This window comes from Camelus bactrianus, chromosome 8 (genome assembly GCF_048773025.1).
Source record: "Camelus bactrianus isolate YW-2024 breed Bactrian camel chromosome 8, ASM4877302v1, whole genome shotgun sequence".
Lineage (NCBI taxonomy): Eukaryota > Metazoa > Chordata > Mammalia > Artiodactyla > Camelidae > Camelus > Camelus bactrianus.
Window position 1 is genome coordinate 68,953,324 of NC_133546.1, and position 17,601 is coordinate 68,970,924.

Below are 17,601 nucleotides of genomic sequence, written 5' to 3' on the forward strand. Positions count from 1 at the left end.
TTGGACATTGAAGGATGTTATGAAGTGAAGACTCAAGATTATATTTTTTCAAAGAATTTTTTTTTTAAGTGGGAAATTATCTTGGCTGAACTCAAAGTGTAAAGACTTTCTCTTGGGGAGCAGCTCAAATCTCTACTCATTCCTTTTGTCCTTACCTGAGGTGTTAAAGTCTTTTCCATGCATGTACGGTTCAGCGTGTGGAGTAGAGTTTATAAACAGAATTCAGGGCTCTCTCTTTCTGGCTCACTTCTTTCTCCCCACCTCCACCCCAACTTTTCAGGATCTGTGGTTGCTCTAAATTCCACCCTCTGATTCTTTAGGCCAGAAAGACTGTTTCCTATTAGAGTTTTAGGCATGCTGTTCAGTGCTGACTTCAGCCTGCCCTCAGGGTAAAATCTGCAATGATGGAAAACTCATCCCCTTCTGATCCTCCTTCCAAGTTTCTATTCCTCCAGAATCTGCTTGTTCGCTTTCCAGTGACTTCACTTTCCAGTTTTTGCTTATTTGGTTTTTTGTAGAGAGTTTTTGGCTGTTATTTGTGCAGGATCTTGATGGGCTTTTCACTTGGTCATCTGAGTCACAGTCCACACGGTATTAGTGTGACTGAGCCTATTGCCCCAAATTGTAACCTGATCATTTTACTCGCTTTTCTCATTCTTTATCTCACTTTTCCCCCTCCTCACACATGCTTCCTAAACTACCCACATCAAGTGTTTATCTCAGGGTCTAATTTAGCCGTGACTTAGATTAAGACTCGTTCATTAAACCTTGGCCATTCATGTGTATTATATAATTTAATCCTCCCAACAGCCCTTAAAAGTACAGTGTGAAAAGAGCTTAAGTGTTATCTCTATTTTACATATGACTGATTTTTAGTGAGGCTGTTATCATGTCTTTGATGCTGTATTTGGTAAGTGGCAGAACCTAACTTCAAAGTTAGACGTGTCTGACTCTGAAATCTTACAGCAATGTGTGTTTTGGACTAGTTGCTTTACCTCATCTTTGTTTTCTCATATGTAAGAGTGGATAATAAAATACGTAGCACAGAGGATTATTGTGTCAGTTAAACGAGATCCTGTGGATACAGGACATCAGTACCTACAAAATATTAGATACTGTGTCAAGCAGCTCTTACTACGTGACAAGCAGTCTCGGATTTTCAGTGGTTTACAGCAACAAATATTTATTTCTATTCAAGTTCATATTGTCAGTGACTGACTGGATGTTGTGATTTTACTCCAAACTACAAACTGACTATCCTCTACTTATATCCTTATTTTGAGACCTAAACTAAAGGAAAGCCTTATGTACAATGTGCTTTTCTGATGGCAGAGGGCACAGGAACTAGGAGAGTTTTGGAACCTTGCAATTCCTCAAAAACTTTGTTTGAAGTGATAGCTAACGAACATTCCATTGGCCAAAGAAGCAGGTCAGATGTCTGAGCCCTAAATCAAAGGGGGTAAGGGAACATATTTTATTCCTGAAGAAGGACGGAGTGAATAATTGCAAGTAATAATACAATCTACCACAGATATAATCATTTTTGCGTTTATGGCATACAGTTTACTATTTCCCAACAACTGGAGTGGAAGGTGGACCATAAAAAAGGGCAAGGATAAAAAGGGAATATTTTATTGAATGCCAAAAGAAAAAAGAGCTCAGACAAGCACTCAGAGAGAGTTAATATGTGAGCCGCAAGGACTGGGAAGGCTCTTATTAATGAGAGAGGCCTTGAGCTGGCTCTTGAAGGGTGATTAGGATTTGGATAAAATTCACTTTAAGCAGGATGAGCAAAGGGAAAAAAAATGGACCAGTTTGGCCCTGTTTGGGGGGTGATTTTTGGTGGGAGGGCAATCACTGAAGGCAGGTTAGAGAGCCTGGATTCTGGGCAGGAGACAAAAGGGATACCTTAGCAAATTTTGAGCAAGATTCAGAATCGAAAAGTTGTTATAGAAAGACTGGCCTGGCTGTCCAACAGAAGGAAAGATGGGTGGCAGGGAGGATTTCTCCAGCATTATACACAGTGGCCATTCTTCTCTCTTCAGAGTTGTACACTGGCTCTGTGAAGCAAGTAAATGACAAAAATGTGGTGAGCATGACAAACATTTCCTCAATGCAGACTTGACTCCCACTGGAAGAAAATGAAAATGGTTTTTCTCTGAATCTTCTGTCTGACCAAATAAAGAGCATGCTTTGGTAGGAGACAATACTTCCCACATAAAAATATAATTAAAGTAACATATCAGGATAGGCTGGATGTACAATGAAGCATCGCAAACTGGATGAAAATGTATTTGACCACTGTCATTTTATTTTGCTTTTGAACTAAACAGGGAAAGTCAATTTGAGCACAGTTTTCTGTTGTGCCCTTCAAAATAGGAAGACGATTTCTAAAAATTTCCATCTTTGAATTCCTTAGGAAACTACAATGCCCAGAAGCTTTTGGAAAGCAGTGACAGTGGCTGTGGTAAGAGTTTCCACCTATTATTTTATTCCATTATTTTTCTGTTTGTTCTTGTTGTTTCTGGTTCATTAAAGGACTCTAATAAATATTTGTCATGCTGATGTTGCTCTATTTTGGGTCTGAAAACTAGAAACAGAGGTTTGAATGAGATTATCTGATTTTCAAAATTAGATTTATGACTTAGCTAAGTGGAAAAAAAAGCAATGTATATACTTAATCAACCCTTAAGCCAATCACCTAAAAATTAAGGTTTCTTTTCAGATCTATCCGGCCATCCTTGTTTATGCCATGAGACTACGTTATTGCATAATATGTTGCTGATTTTTATATGGTTTTCAGTTGGCTAAGCAAAATCATGCCAATCATGGCTTTCATTAGCTTTGAAAATACTTGTTTTCCAAACAGGAGCTGATGATGCTAAATAGCTGCTCTCTCACAAAGGTTATATGCCCAACTGCATACAATCTTAGGAAAAGAAGGACGAAGAAAATAGGAATAACCTTAAAATTCTCCAAAGTCTGAGATATATTATACGTGAGAAAGAAAAACTTAAATTTTACAAATAGATAATTTTATCAATAATGCAATTTAGCAGACTTTTTCACTCAATGAAAAAAAGACAACCCCCCCAAATTTTTAACGTACAATGAATATTTTTTAAAAATTGAGCTACTCTGTATTTATTTGGGGTTTTTACAAAAGCTTAATAATACCCCTGGGATTTTCATTGGTCTTTTACTGCTTTGTGTGTTGCAGTGGTACAACAGTTGTTGGTTCCTGTTTTTGCCCAATCAACTTCTTCTTTTTTTAAGGTTTAAAAAAAATTAATTTAGGTGTTTTTAGGCGGGGTGGGAGTTGGAGGTAATTAGGTTTATTTACTTAATTATTTTTTGATGGCCAGTACTGGGGATTGAACCCAGGGCCGCATGCCTGCTAAGCATGTGCTCTACCACTTGAGCTACACCCACCTCCCCCTCAACTTCTTTTTTTTGAACAACACACATTTATTATTGTACAGTTCTGCTGGTCAGATGTCCAGTATGGGTCTCGCTGGGTAAAATCAAGTTGTCACGAGGGCTCCATTCCTTTCTAGAAGCTCTAGGGGAGACTCCTTTTCCTTGCTTATTTAGATTGTTGGCAGAATTCAGCTTTTGGCAGTTGTGGACTGAAGTGTCTCCGTCTCCTAGCTGGTTGTTGGCTGAGGGTGTTCCAAGTGTCTAGAGGCTGCCAGAGACCTTGGTTCATGAACCCCTTCCTCCATCTTCAAAGCCAGTAATTCTGACTTTTAAATTTTATTTTGAAACTTGTAACAGTTGAGTTCCACACACGTTTCCTTACTTAGTGTGTCCTTCTTGGTCCATCTCAAATGGAAAGTAGGGCATATCTTAGCATGTAGGAGTTGCTCAATAAATGGATTAATGGCAAACCACCATGGATTCTGGCTTCTGACTCACAGCTTTGCACTAAACATTTGTTGAATTTGGACAAGCCACTTAGCCTCTCAGCTTTCTCATCTTCAGAATGAGGGAGCTGAATTAGATGACTTGCAAGGTCCCTCCTAACTCAAAACTTTTACATTTAAAAATGTATTTCCTTCCATGAAATCGTTCCCGAACTCCATGACAGAGAATGACGTCTCCAGCTTTCAAAAGTCACTGTACTGGGGGCCTTTTCTACTTTGCCTTACACAATCTTCCAGTTTCATAATAGCCTTACCAAACAACATAGGACTTTTGTCCTCCGATTTTTTATTTTGAAACATTTTAAACTGACAAGAATTTGGGATTTGAAAGACAAGTACAATGAACACCCATCTATCTTTAGATTGTATATATAACATATTAAGTATGTACATATATGAAATGTATAAATATTTTATCTATGGATCATTTGTATACATACATACATATATATATACACACATGCTGAACCATTTGAAAATAAGTTGAACACATCATGACACGCAGCATGCATTTCCTAAGAATAAGGATATTCTCCTACTGTTATCACATGTAAGAAGACAATACTTTCATAATATCATCTGACTTAGCTCATTAGAATTTCTTTAACTGTATACAAAGTGTGTATACAGTTTTGGTTTTTGATTCAGGATATGATCAAGGATCATATGTTCTGTAGCTATGCGATTTAATCTAGACCATTCCCTCCATCTTTTTTTTTAAAATTTATGATATTGCTGTTTTTGAAGAATAAAGGCACAGTTGTCATTTGAAATGTCTCACATTCTGAGTTTGTCTCGTGATGTCCTTTTGATTAGATTGAGATGAAATATTTTCAGCAAGGCTGAATCACAGCTGGTGTGCACGGACTGCATCACACCAGAAGGCTCAGTGAGTCACTCTGCCTTATTAGTGATGGTGCTAAGTACGATCACTTAGTTAAGGGCAGACTGCCAGATGGCTCCATTTTGAAGCTGTATTTCCCTCTTTGCAGTTGGTACTTAGAGACCATGTGAATATACTGTTCCTCATCGACTTTTAACCAATAGTTTCATCATTCATTAATGATTTTTACCTAAATTAGTTACTACATTGGGGGAAGGCAAAATGGGTAGTTAAAAAAAAAAATCTTTTGGATTCCACATATAAGTGATATCATATGGTATTTTTCTTTCTTTTTCTGGCTTACTTCACTTAGAATGATGATCTCCAGGTCTATCCATGTTGCTGCAAATGACATTATTTTATTCTTTATCTTGTAATAACCTTTAATGAAAAAGAATATGAAAATGAATATATGTATGTATATATATGTGCAACTGGGAAATTATGCTGTACACCACAAACTGACACATTGTAACTGACTATACTTCAATTAAAAAAAATCTTTTATTCCTTTATAATTATTAGCTCCCATTCCTCTATCAGAAGATCGTTTCTTCTCCCATCCCTTTTTTTCCTTCTTGCTCAACTTCTTCTGCGTACCTGGGTACCAGGGACTCCTTTTATAATTTGAGTATTTTAATCCTTTACTGTTTTTAGGTTTTTTTTTTTTTTTTTTTAATGCTCAGATTATCCCAGATTTAGCCAATGGAAGCCTCTTCAAATCAAGGTGTAACAACACTGTCTTTGAGCACCTTCTTGCTTGGTGGTGTAGCATGTTTCAGGCTCACCTTATATTTTCTCTACCCTATACCTGGAACCATCCAGTTCTCCAAAAGGGTCTTGGTTTCTCTCAGTGTGATTCTAATTGTAGTCAAGGCTGAGAACCACTGATCAAGAAGCAGATGTGACCACACCTGTAAATAACAAGGCAGGCATCACAAAGTGTGAGGGGTGTGAAGGGGATGGAAAGAGTTTCACAGGTTGGGAACACTGGGACACATGAACCATAAGGGATTTAAAATAGTAAAGTAAAAGGAGGAATATGACTGTCAAGGAGGGAGACATAGAAATGGGCAAGAGCAACTGAGTTGTGACTGACACAAGGGAAGGAGTATGTGGGGAAATGAAGATAGTGGATACCTTGCGGCCTGTTGTGGTGTACTTAGAGTAATGATAGCAAATTCAGGTCAGAGGATAGGTTAACCCAGGGAAGGAAATGGGCAGCAGAAAACTCATTTGGAGTTTCAGAAATAGAAAGCAATGATCTTATGGAAAACAGAAGGAGAGTCCTCAAAAAACTAAAAGTCAACTTACTATATGATCCAGTAATCCCACTCCTGGGCATATATCTGGAGGGAACTCTAATTTGAAAAGATGTATGCACCCCAATGTTCATAGCAGCATTATTTACATTAGCCAAGACATGGAAGCAACCTAAACATCCACTGACAGATGACTGGATAAAGAAGTAGTGGTATATTTATATAATGGAATACTACTCAGCCATAAAAAGAATAAGGTAATGCCATTTGCAGCAACATGAATGGATATGGAGATCGTCATTCTAAATGAAGTAAGCCAGAAAGAGAAAGAAAAATACCATATGATATCACTCATGTGTGGAATCTGAAGCAAAAAGACACAAATGAACTTATTTACAAAGCAGAGACAGACTCACAGACATAGAAAATAAATTTATGGTTACCAAAGGAGAAAGGGGGTGGGAAGGGATAAATTGGGAGTTCAAGAGAGATTTGCAGATACTAACTACTATATGTAAAATAGATATACAACAGTTAGCTTCTGTATAGCACAGGGAACCATATTCAATATCTTGTAGTAACTTATAGTGAAAGACATTATGAAAAGGAATATATGTATGTATATATATGTCTGAGACATCATGCTGTAAACCAGAAATTGATGCAACATTGTGAACTGACTATACTTCGACTGAAAAAAATTTTAAAAAGAAAGCAATGATTTGACAAGGTGATGTGTCCCAATCTTCCCATTAAAGTTTTTGATCTACAAATGAGAAAAAAGACTAGTATACAATAGAAGAAATTCTCCAAACTGCATGATTTTGAGCACTAGTGGTGCTGGCCACCTCTGATCCTGACTTTCCACCTCTCCGTGTGGTCTGCTGAGCATGAGCCAGACTTCTCCCTCCTCCCTCCTCCCCAAGCCTTGTCCACCACCCTTACAGTCCGAGTGACCTCATATTCCCTTTCCTGGGCAGAGGAAGGAGTTGGTTGTCTCCTAGTATTTTCCCAAATGGACCCATATAATATAAACTTTATGGCTGCTCCCTGATGCCCCATTTTGTAAGTTATTAGACAAACCAAACTGCCCTGAATATTGACTTTCTCCTTTTTTGTTCTCTTGAGTTAACAAGTTTCTCACTGACTGTGGCAGGGAGACAAGAAAGTATGGAGAAAAAAAGGGACAATTTCAAAATTGTCTTTTTCTACTCAAAACAAGGATAATTTTCTTAACTTGCTCAAAGGCCACACTAAACATATGAAACCTGGTTTTCTGATTCCAAATCTCATAATCCCTTGGTGACTCATGCTACCAAATTAAGTTGTTAAAACATGATAGACTATTAAAAAATAACAAATGCTACTAATGTTTTGGCTTTTCATTTTTGTATTATTAGAGAATTTTTTATCATAATAGAACAGTGCTGTTTATATATCTCCAAATATAGTTATGTGTGTCATGAGGTTCAGGATTCTACTTCTGGGTAGCATGATCTATCTGGCAAAGAATGTCTTATTTTAATTTGGCATTTGGAGTGTCAGGCTGTCGCGAGAGTTGCCTCATGCCAGGCTATCGGAGGACAATCACGCTGCTCGGAGGAGATCAGCCACCAGGTGGCAGTCAAGCATCACCCATCAATGTAAGAACAAGGGTCTGAATTCAGGTTATTGTATGATGGTGAAGCAACTCATTTTGTTGAAAATTGTGTTTCATTTTAAGAACTTTTCCCCTCATAGGTAGATAAGGTGTAATATAGACCACTAACCCCACTATTAAAATCCATCCAAATTAAGATAAAATTGTGTTACTTACCTGCCATGAATATATAGCTTCATTTCTCTTGCATGCTGCAAAACAAAAAGAGATGTGATTCAGTAATGGTTACATATTATTGGCCAGAAGCTTGAAAATATATATCAGTAAATAGTGCCTAAAAGTCTCCCATCAGAAAAACGTCCAGAACTTCTTCTGTGCAAAAGGGAACTGTAGCAGGAGTCACTGAGCTGTCAAGATGTCCCTCTACCTGGCATTTCTCTGGAGAGGACTTTCCTCTACGCCAGAGTCTATCCAACTTGGCAAGCCCCCTCTAAAAATATGGAAAATGGTGAACATGAGACTGTTTTTACTTTTCTAAAAAGATCACATTTTTATTCCCAAACTTTTAATAAATACTTTAAGATAGCATTTGAACATATTAAAGAAAAATTTGGAGTTTCTATGTGTAATTAAAAACCTTTTACATCCGTGGTAAATTAATACTATCACAGAAAGCACCTAACATGGTCTTTTCAAAGCATATAATCAAAGCTGTATCATTCTTATTGATGTACATTGATGTATCTCACTGTTACTGTTCCTTTCTCTTTTAAATAGAAATTGCATGATTTTATCCAGTTAATAACATCTTACTTGTTTTGTGTTTTTATTTAGGAAATGTTTAAAAATATACAAAAGAGGAGAGAATGATATAAGGAGCCCCTTTATATTCATCTTCCAACTTCAGTAATTACCAACATCCTGCATTACTGCTTCATCTATACGCTCCAACCTTCATTTTCCCAAAGTATTTGAAGCATTTTAAAGCAAACCCAAGAGACCATATTATGTCACTCATAAACACTTGTTTGTATCACCAATAAGTGAAAACTTAAAAGAAAAATAACCAACCACAGAATTACAATACCACTCTCCTATTACTGGAGTTCTTCATGTGTAACTTTGTTTTAAAGCTCAATCAGGCAGTTACAACATCCTCAGTGAAATAATATTTAAGTCTTGAAGTCTTAAAATGAGGATATGCTGTAGAGTGTTGAATAAAAATTAATTTTTTAAAATAGGCAGAACTATTTTAAGATGAAATACATTTAGTATATATATATACAGAGAGAGTACATTTTATTATTTGATTAAACCATAAAATCTCATGTGTGAGTCCCTGGAGAAATGAAAAGCCATTTCTGGAGACAGGCAAAGTTTGTTTTATTTACATGCGCACATAAAACTTTGTACACTTTTATAAGTTAGATAAGTGTGTTCCAATGTGCATATTTCTGTTTTATTATCACAGTCTGGATAAAAGTGATACGAATATGACTCCATCAGCTAAACTGCTGTGAGCCTTAAGACTTCCTGATGCACAGCTCTGTTTATCCTGGCTTTCATCCCTCTTCAGACTTTATGTGATGTAATGTTCCCTATAAAAATCTGACATCAATAAGGAACGGACTCATTACGTTTTCTGAAGATAATCAGTGTTTTGAGGCTTTTAGTATACTCCTCAATGCCCGTCCATATTGACATTAGCTTCAGTTGAAGCAGGCGTGACCACAGGGTTCGTTTACCTCAAATAACTAAAGCTTAAGATCATGCCCGCAGAGTTCAGCTAAGACCAGGAGAGGAATGCAATTGCCCAGACTGAATGCAAGTGATATTGCATATCCTGTTAGGAATGTAGTGTTTAGATTATATCTAGTGGTGGTGAAGAGTAAACAGACAGCTTTTTTCTCTGAGATCTTGTAATGCTTCCACGCTATTACAGTATTACCTTAACCCCTTGTATTGCTTGTGTGCGACAACTTGGCAGGGTTTTTCCTGGAAGACTGTTAACTTAAAATCGAGAAGAATCCACAGATTAAATTGCAAATACAAGTATAAAGAAACTGTTATTTCCTCAGATTTTTTACTATCCTCTGTGTGCGCCTGCTTTGTGTGGGATTAGTTTTAGGAGAAGCGTAGGAAAGATAACTGTCTCATCAAATCTGTCTAAATTGTATTTGTTGACTACATTCTGAAGTTCTAAACCGAAATTCTATCAATTCTCTAGTAGACAGATTGAATCCTTTGTTCAAATACGAAAATTCCTGCACGCTAAGCCTAATGAATGATTTATACCTTGATGTGTATTCATCCTACTCTCCCTTTCCCTACGCGAGTCCTGACAGGGAGGTGGGCAGAGCTGGGTTGCTACCAAGAAAGAATATATGCAGACATCCTAAGAAGCAGGTTTATTCAACAGAATTAGCTCTAGTCAGGATCTGACTAATTTAAAAAGTGCTAAATACATTTTTGTTAGCAAGTAGCCTAAAACTGCCTTTTTTTATTTTTCCTGTTCAGGCTAAAAATGTGTATCTAACAAGATGGTATCAGAAGTGTTTTATTTAAAACAAATTTTATAGGCTACTGTAGAACCTTTTTTGTCTAATTTTCCTGAAATACATCCTCCAGTCATAAAACTGCCAACATCATCCTCTACTGAAAGTTGTATCAGTAGATAATTGTAAAACTTCCACTTCTAGTGGGGTCTAGTATATTAGAATGTGTAAAAACTTCTGAGTGAAATAGTCCCAAGTTCCAATTCTAGTTGTGACACTGATCTTGGTCTGTTACTTAGCATCTCAGAAGTTCGATTTCTTCATCCATAAAAATAGCATAATCCTGTCTAAGAATAATAGCTATGTAGGAGAATTGTTTTGGCTGAGATGGTGAATGTGAAGTAGCTGGCTGTCTTACTTTGGGTTCTCCCAGAAGCAGATCTTACAGCAAGAATTTGAGTGAAATCAGTTTATCTGGGAAGTTAGCGAATATGGTAGGGAAGTGGAGGAAGAAATCAAGTGACAGAGGGGCAACCAATAAAGAGTACACGGGCAAGCCAGCTCTCACGAAGGGCACCTGGAGCTTAATTCCATAGGGAAAATGGTGCAAAGCACACACCTTAGGATTTTCCGCCTAAGGGTGGGGGAGCTGGGATATTAATACACCAACTTCTGGGAGGCCACCAGTTGAGGGCTTTTCCCTGGGATATTAATTCTCTAGTACCTTAGCCTGCACCTAAACAACAGCTGGGAGAAGAGCACTGAAGGATGCAGATACTGGCAGCTGGAATCTCACCAGAGCAAACTGAAAATTTGTCCAAGGAATGTGGGATGGCTTCTACACTAGCACAGTGTTTTCCCAGGCTTCAGTACAAAACAGCTAGGGAAATAAAAAATTAAACTGACCTCTTATGATTGTTCCTAAATACTATATCCTTCCTTTGATAACATACTTTCTCTTCTGAATTAGCACAAGGCTAAGCTGCTGTAAAAAAAGAGAGACAGAGAGAGAGACACCTCAAAATACAGTGGTTTAAAGAACAGAGAAGTTTCCTTCTCACGTAATAGCCCGGGGTTCAGCGGGACAGAGTGACAGGACTCACACTCAGGCAAGTGGGTTCCTTTCGTCTTGTTGCTTCACCACAGGAGCAGGAGGAGACACAAGGGGAAAATTGTTGTTTACATGGTCGAAGGGGAGTCGCTGTTTCTAGGTTCCAGCCAGCGGGAAGGGGAAGAGATAGGCAGGGAACTTCAGCCCCTTTGTCTTAGGTCCAGATCCCGAAGTGGCACCAGCATTCCTGCTGTTGTGGAGAGATCTTAGCCACGCGGCGGCAGAAAACTGGCTGGTTGGGAAGTCAGTATCCAGCTCCGAGTCAGTTCCTGGGGGAAAAGGGAGAGTGGGTTTTTGTGCACAACCAGCACTCCCTGCCACATCTTGGTAGTACAGTATCTATAGTAGGCTTGATTCAGCTTCTTGTAAATCTCACTCATTACAGAAAGAGGAAGGAAAGAAACCCGTCAGCCTGAATGGAGTGTTCCACTAAAACCGAGTCACAGAGCTATTTCAATGCTAAAGACAAGGGCTTGGGTTTCATCACATATCTCTTCCGCTTCTTCACCCAACCATATACTCACCTAGAACTTTTCCTGCCGTCACTCATATTTTTACACATTTGTATACGTCTCGTGTCTTGATTTTTTTTTAAGAGTGTATATTTGAATTGAGGTTTACCTAATTTATTATTTATTTATTGCCTCTTTTTCAACCTTCTGGGTAACTTCTTCATTGACTGAAAACAGGAGAGAAATGGGAATGAACGGAAGTTACCACAGGGAGTCCTACAATTCCACATGTAGTAACTTTTATAAAAACAATTCTGGAAAGTAAAATGTCTGAAGGTCCTCAGTTTCCTGATATATTTACTACAAGAGGGATTCTGTTCTCAGAGCCATAGGAAATAGCATATAATCTCTAACTATGTTTTAAGAAAATGCTGCTTTTTTTTTTTTTTTTTTAAGATCTAAGCAACCCAGACGGTAGGTGAGGATCTTCAAAGGTGCTGGGGTCTAGAGCCAGGGCCCTCTGCTGCCTGTTCCTTGTGGTAGGGGTGGTCCACTTTCTCAGGGATCTCCGCTCTTATGTCGTGACATGGGCAGGAGGCTGTGCAGTCAGCATGACCTCAATCCCAGTGTCAGGCCTCAAGTTCTTAGAGCGTCCAGTTACCACACAGCTGTCTGGTGCACCTGCGACCCATGGCAAAGCTCTTCATCTACTGCTTTCTTGGTGCGCCTTTGGAGATGGAGACGGGGGGAAAATGGAGTGTGGGGCTGGGAGGGAAGGTTGCGTCATGGGCAGAGTGGAAAAGCAGGTTCTTGAGCGCTGGCCTCTGGGTGGGGCTGTTGGGAGCTCAAGGGAGAAGCAGACGTGGGGTGGAATCTTAGGCTTCTTGGAGAGGACTCTGTGGCTGTCTGGCATGCGGTGTGGGGACCTGCTGGAGGGTGCTTATTATGTCATAAATGGGTCCCCACAAACATGGGCCAGTGAGAAGCCCCACTTGCCATTCCAACGGTGACCAGGCGTTTTCTCCCAGCAGCACCTACCTTGTGACTGTGAAATAATTTTTGGTCAAGTGATGGATGAAACTCTAATTTAGGCCCTGTGGTTTAGGGGAATTGATGCATGATGGAAGAAAGTGTGGGGTTTTTGAAATTTGTGTAAAACTTAGGATCTCATGGATGTATTTCAGTCACCTGTATAACTTCTGTTCTCATGATCATGAATATTTGACAACTGGCTAACCTTTGTTATATATGCAGTGCACTCTTTGCCTAATGGTCATCTATCTGCATCTCTGATTTACCCAGACCCTTTCAAAAAGTTTCTCTTCCTCATAAACTCTTGCATTAGAGAAGAAGATCTTTGATTCTTTGTACTAATTCTGTGTTGCATTGTTTTCATTGCAATTGTGTGCATTCTAATTACATATCTATCATATCAGCTAGATGAAATGTCTTGAAGGAAGGGGCAAACCCACCTTTTTATGCCCAGGAACAAGTCTTGCTCCTTGTTGCTACTCAGTGAGTGTGTACTGATAATAATTTATAAAGCACAGTGTCTCCTTTACTTGTTTTCTTAAGCTCCTTTTTTCATATACATGAGGCATCTAAAGATATTTATAGAACTATCCAGATTTCCACACAGTTTCCTTTTGTTAAGTCCCAGCTGATCTGGTATGTAATATGGAGCTGCATTTCTGAGAATATTCAGTTCGGCACACAAATTCCTAGGAAGTTACTTTGGAAATCCTGGGATTTAAGGTTTGAGGGGAGTCGTTTGAATTGATGAGTTAATAGAAACTTTCCTAAATTTGTCCAATTCAGTCTTTTACTTCTTTCTAAATAATTTATTGGAGGCACAGGATTCCTTTTCTCCCCCCAATGAGATATGGCCTCACATAGTTTGCAACTCTTTGAAGCACAGTTGTTCTCCAATGGTTCATTCTTAGCATTTCAAAGACGCTTCAGATGTTTTCCTTAGGTTTATTAATCATAGAGGCATTATAAAACCTTCCGAGACAAATTCCACCTGGCCTCTTCTAGTTTGGTCCTTCCAAAACTCTGATTACTCAGCATTTGTGTACTCTTCTGCCTATGCTTGGAAATTTGCACATTGGTAGAGAGAACTTCCTTTAGTTTAGGATTATCCAATATCAACTACAGTAACAACATACATGAGACGCAATTGTTGTCACTGCCTGGCACTAAGTAGAAGACATAGAAGAATGAACCCACTAGGATGTCTTTGTGAAACATCACGAGCCTTGGGGACCTTTCAATAATCCTTTTTCAATATTGGAAAACCATTTAATGCCACTTTTAAACATTAAAACTTACAGCTTAGGTTTGAGACATTTAACTGAGTAAGCAAAGCCCTAATTGGAAACCTGATATAAAATACTTTTTGGTTTGTCAAAGATAAAATCACAGAGCCATTGAGTGTTTAGAACAGGATCTTGGTTCTAAAATCAGCTGAACCCTGACCTCTGAGGGTCTAATGATTCTGACAGTGTATCTGACAAAGGGCATCTGTTTATTCAACTTATCAAGTCTGTGTAAAGATCTTAATTTTGAACGACCTTAAGGACTTCTCTCACTACAGGCAGAACATGGCTGAGAAGGAACACCTTCTGTATGTTAGTTATTTTATTTTACAAGTGTTAAATCAATGCATTTTATTTCCACCTCTTCCCTGAAATCATTTTTCATTCACAGTCTTCTACTTCTAAATCGGAGTCTTGAGGCTTAGAGGTCCAGGATGAGAGACCGGCATTGGACTTTTTTAATCAGACAATAGAGTTGAGAGCAAGGCTTTTTGGAGTTGAGAGTTTCCCCCCAGTCTCCTTTAGCTTTGCTTTCACTTACTAAAAGGAAGGTCTAGAAACCTTAGCTCGCAGAGTTTTCCTAGAGTGAGGAGCAGCTACCTCTCCCCCTGCGGCATCTGAGCCATCCCCCTCCCTGAGCTTTCCTGGAAGAGGAGGACCTGTGTTAAATGGTTGTGTGGGAGGCTATTTCCATTTATAATCCAACAGGGATTGCCTTTTGGGCTAATTTAGACTAACATGGGACTCAGCCTCAACAGATTGAACTTGGCTGTGCAATGTGGCTAGTGGGACCATCAAAGTTTAGCTTTTCTGGACCCCTCTTCCATCCCATGTAGTATAAATAGGACTAAGAAATTCTCGAAGCTCTGGAAGGGGAACTTGCAAAGCAGCTAAGTCAAGAACCGGAGGGCCTGCCCTATGTCCCAGTTAGAGACTGCCCTAGTTTATCCCAGTTGTGCCCATGTAATTATAATGTACCTTCATATACCTTCCTGTACTCTCATAAGTGTCTCAGTTTGGCTGATAAATTTTATTGGAGGGAGATGATGGTCATAGCTTAGTGGTAGAGCACATGCTTAGCATGCAGGAGATTTTGGGTTCAATCCCCAGCACCTCCATTAAAAAAGAAAAAATTTATTGTCAGTCTAGCCATGGAGACTACTGAGATGGGAGTGGCTCTGAAGCAGAGGCAGGAGGTGGACTGCTGGGCCCGATGGTTGGATATAGGAAATGTCAGAGATGTGGGGAGCTCTACAGCACTGCTGAGGCTGAGATGGATCTCCACCAACCATGGAGTGCTACCAGGTTTTCAGTCAGCTAAGGGACTAGATCAAGGCTGATTCCAGCAAGGGAGTTGAGTCATAATGCCAGCAGGGCAGGTAGAACCCAAGTGGCCTAAGATTGGAGAACTTGAATGGTTCTGTGTCCTCACATAAACCACAGCCTTCCCCCATCACCCAGATACTGCCTTGTACAGCAGAGGGGTGTGTGTGTGCACGCACTTGTACACAGGGACATGGTGGGAGACTAAAAATCTGCATTTCTTTCCTAGATTGCTCAGACCGTTACCTAAAGGGGCTGTTTCAATTAGTTATTGGAAGTAAATTTTAAACACTCTTGAGGAAAGTTTAATTCCCTCCTCTAACCAGCTGATGGTGGCTTGTGAGGAAGCTCAGAGCCGTTTCAGTCAAATTAAAGGAGTTACATTTTGCTTTACATATCTAAGCTGCAGTCTGCAAGTAAATTTGTGACCCCACGAAATGTATATAAAAGCAATCTAGTGTACTGATTAAACAAATGGCCAGTACAGGGAAACATATACAAGATCTTGCAGTAGCTCACAGCGAGAAAACAATGTGACAATATAAATGTGTTCATGTATAACTGAAAAATTGTGCTCTACACTGGAATTTGACACAACATTGTAAAATGACTATAACTCAATAAAAAAATGTTAAAACAAAACAAAACAAAAAAACAAATGGCCAGTGGAATCAGTCTGCTTGGGCCCAAATCCCAGCTCTGCCTATTACAAGCTATGTGATCTTATTCTAGTCACCTTGCTTCCCTCACTTTTTATTTTTCCATGTATACCATGGGGGTGATAAAAATGCCTAACTCTAGGTGGTATTGGTAGAATTAAATGAGATGTCTGTACTGGGAACATCATACACCTTCAGTGAATATTAGGTATATTACTAATATTGTCAACGTCACCTATCTTGTGAGTTGTATAACTTCTAAGTACGTACGTTTGCATCCATCCTACCTCTACCAATAAGACTCAGACTTCTTAAGAGCCTTAGAGTTTCTTTTGTTTGTACCCCTCCTGGCACCTGTTAAGTTCTCCGTGTACTAAGGATTATCAATGGACATCCCTTCAGCTGCTGACCATAGAAAATTAAGTGATTCATCACACAGTACAAGTCATTTTTGATTCTCTCTCTCACCTTCAATATCTGTTTGCAAATACTGTATTTTCTGCTTTCAAAACACCCTTTAAATCCATTTATATCTTTTCATTTCCGTTGCTACCTCTCTATTTCAAGCCATTGTAATCTTTCACCCAGATTCCTGCCCTAGTCTCCTCATTTGTATCCTCTTTTCCATTTTTGGCCCTCTCCAATTTTTTTTTTTTTTTTACAGTAAAGAGTATATATACATCAGATCACATCATTCCTTTGCTTAAAATACTTGAAGGGCTATCTTTGTCTTAGAATACAAGCCAACTTTTTTTTTTAACCATAACCTCTAAATCCCTAAGTTAAGAGCTATACATTCAAACCCCCATAGAGGCCAAAACAGCAACATAATGAATGGAAAAGGCTGGGTTAGGACAGTGGTGAACTTGAGGTCACAGACTTTGTCTCAAGGAGTGGATCCAACTGATGGTTGAAATGTAAGAATACAGGCCCACTATTGACAAATCTTTTGAGTGTTTTGAAAATTCAGAAATTACTGTGTGATGCCTCCTTATTTTCAGCTTCTGGCAATTAATTTAAACACACACACACACACACACACAACTGTGGACAAGATGCAGGCCTGAGAACTGTGTTCTATATAACTGGGCTCTTAACGTAGCTGTCCAAACCCCTCTCTTATGTTCTGCCTTTACTATCTTAATGTTTCTTGAAGGTTCTGTGCTCTGTCCCAAACCAGAGCCTTTGGACGTGCTGTTCTCTCCGCCTGGATTGCCCTTCCCTCTATAGTCTGCGCAGCTTCCTTATCCTTCAGGTCTCAGCTTAAGACGGCAGTTCCTCAAACAGGCCTTCTCCTACAAGAGCCCCTAAGTTAGCTCAGGTTACCTAGAAGGCAGAGCCTGAGACAAGGATTGTGTGCTAAACTTTATTTGTTGGTGTCATCCCAGGGCAGGGAGACGAGGAGAAGAAAGGAGGAAGGACGGGAAGCACTGCGCAGAAAAACATCACGGCGACGAGCCACGCAGAGACATAGTCACAGGGGTTGGGCTGTATGGAGGGACAGTTGCTTCTGTTAGAGTCTGTGGAGATGACTGATCTGGGGCTTCTTGTCTGGCCTGAGGCTGCCCAGCA

General features: G+C 39.2%; 1 protein-coding gene across 1 annotated transcript in view; it reads left to right on the forward strand.

The window, feature by feature from the left end:
• Positions 1-2,446: 2,446 nt before the first annotated feature.
• FILIP1 (filamin A interacting protein 1) overlaps positions 2,447-17,601 on the forward strand; it is a 209,182-nt gene continuing 194,027 nt past the window's right edge. Inside the window, exon 1 of the mRNA XM_074368721.1 lies at positions 2,447-2,467. The gene's annotated coding sequence lies outside the window, so the exon portion shown is untranslated. The remainder of the gene's footprint in view (positions 2,468-17,601) is intronic.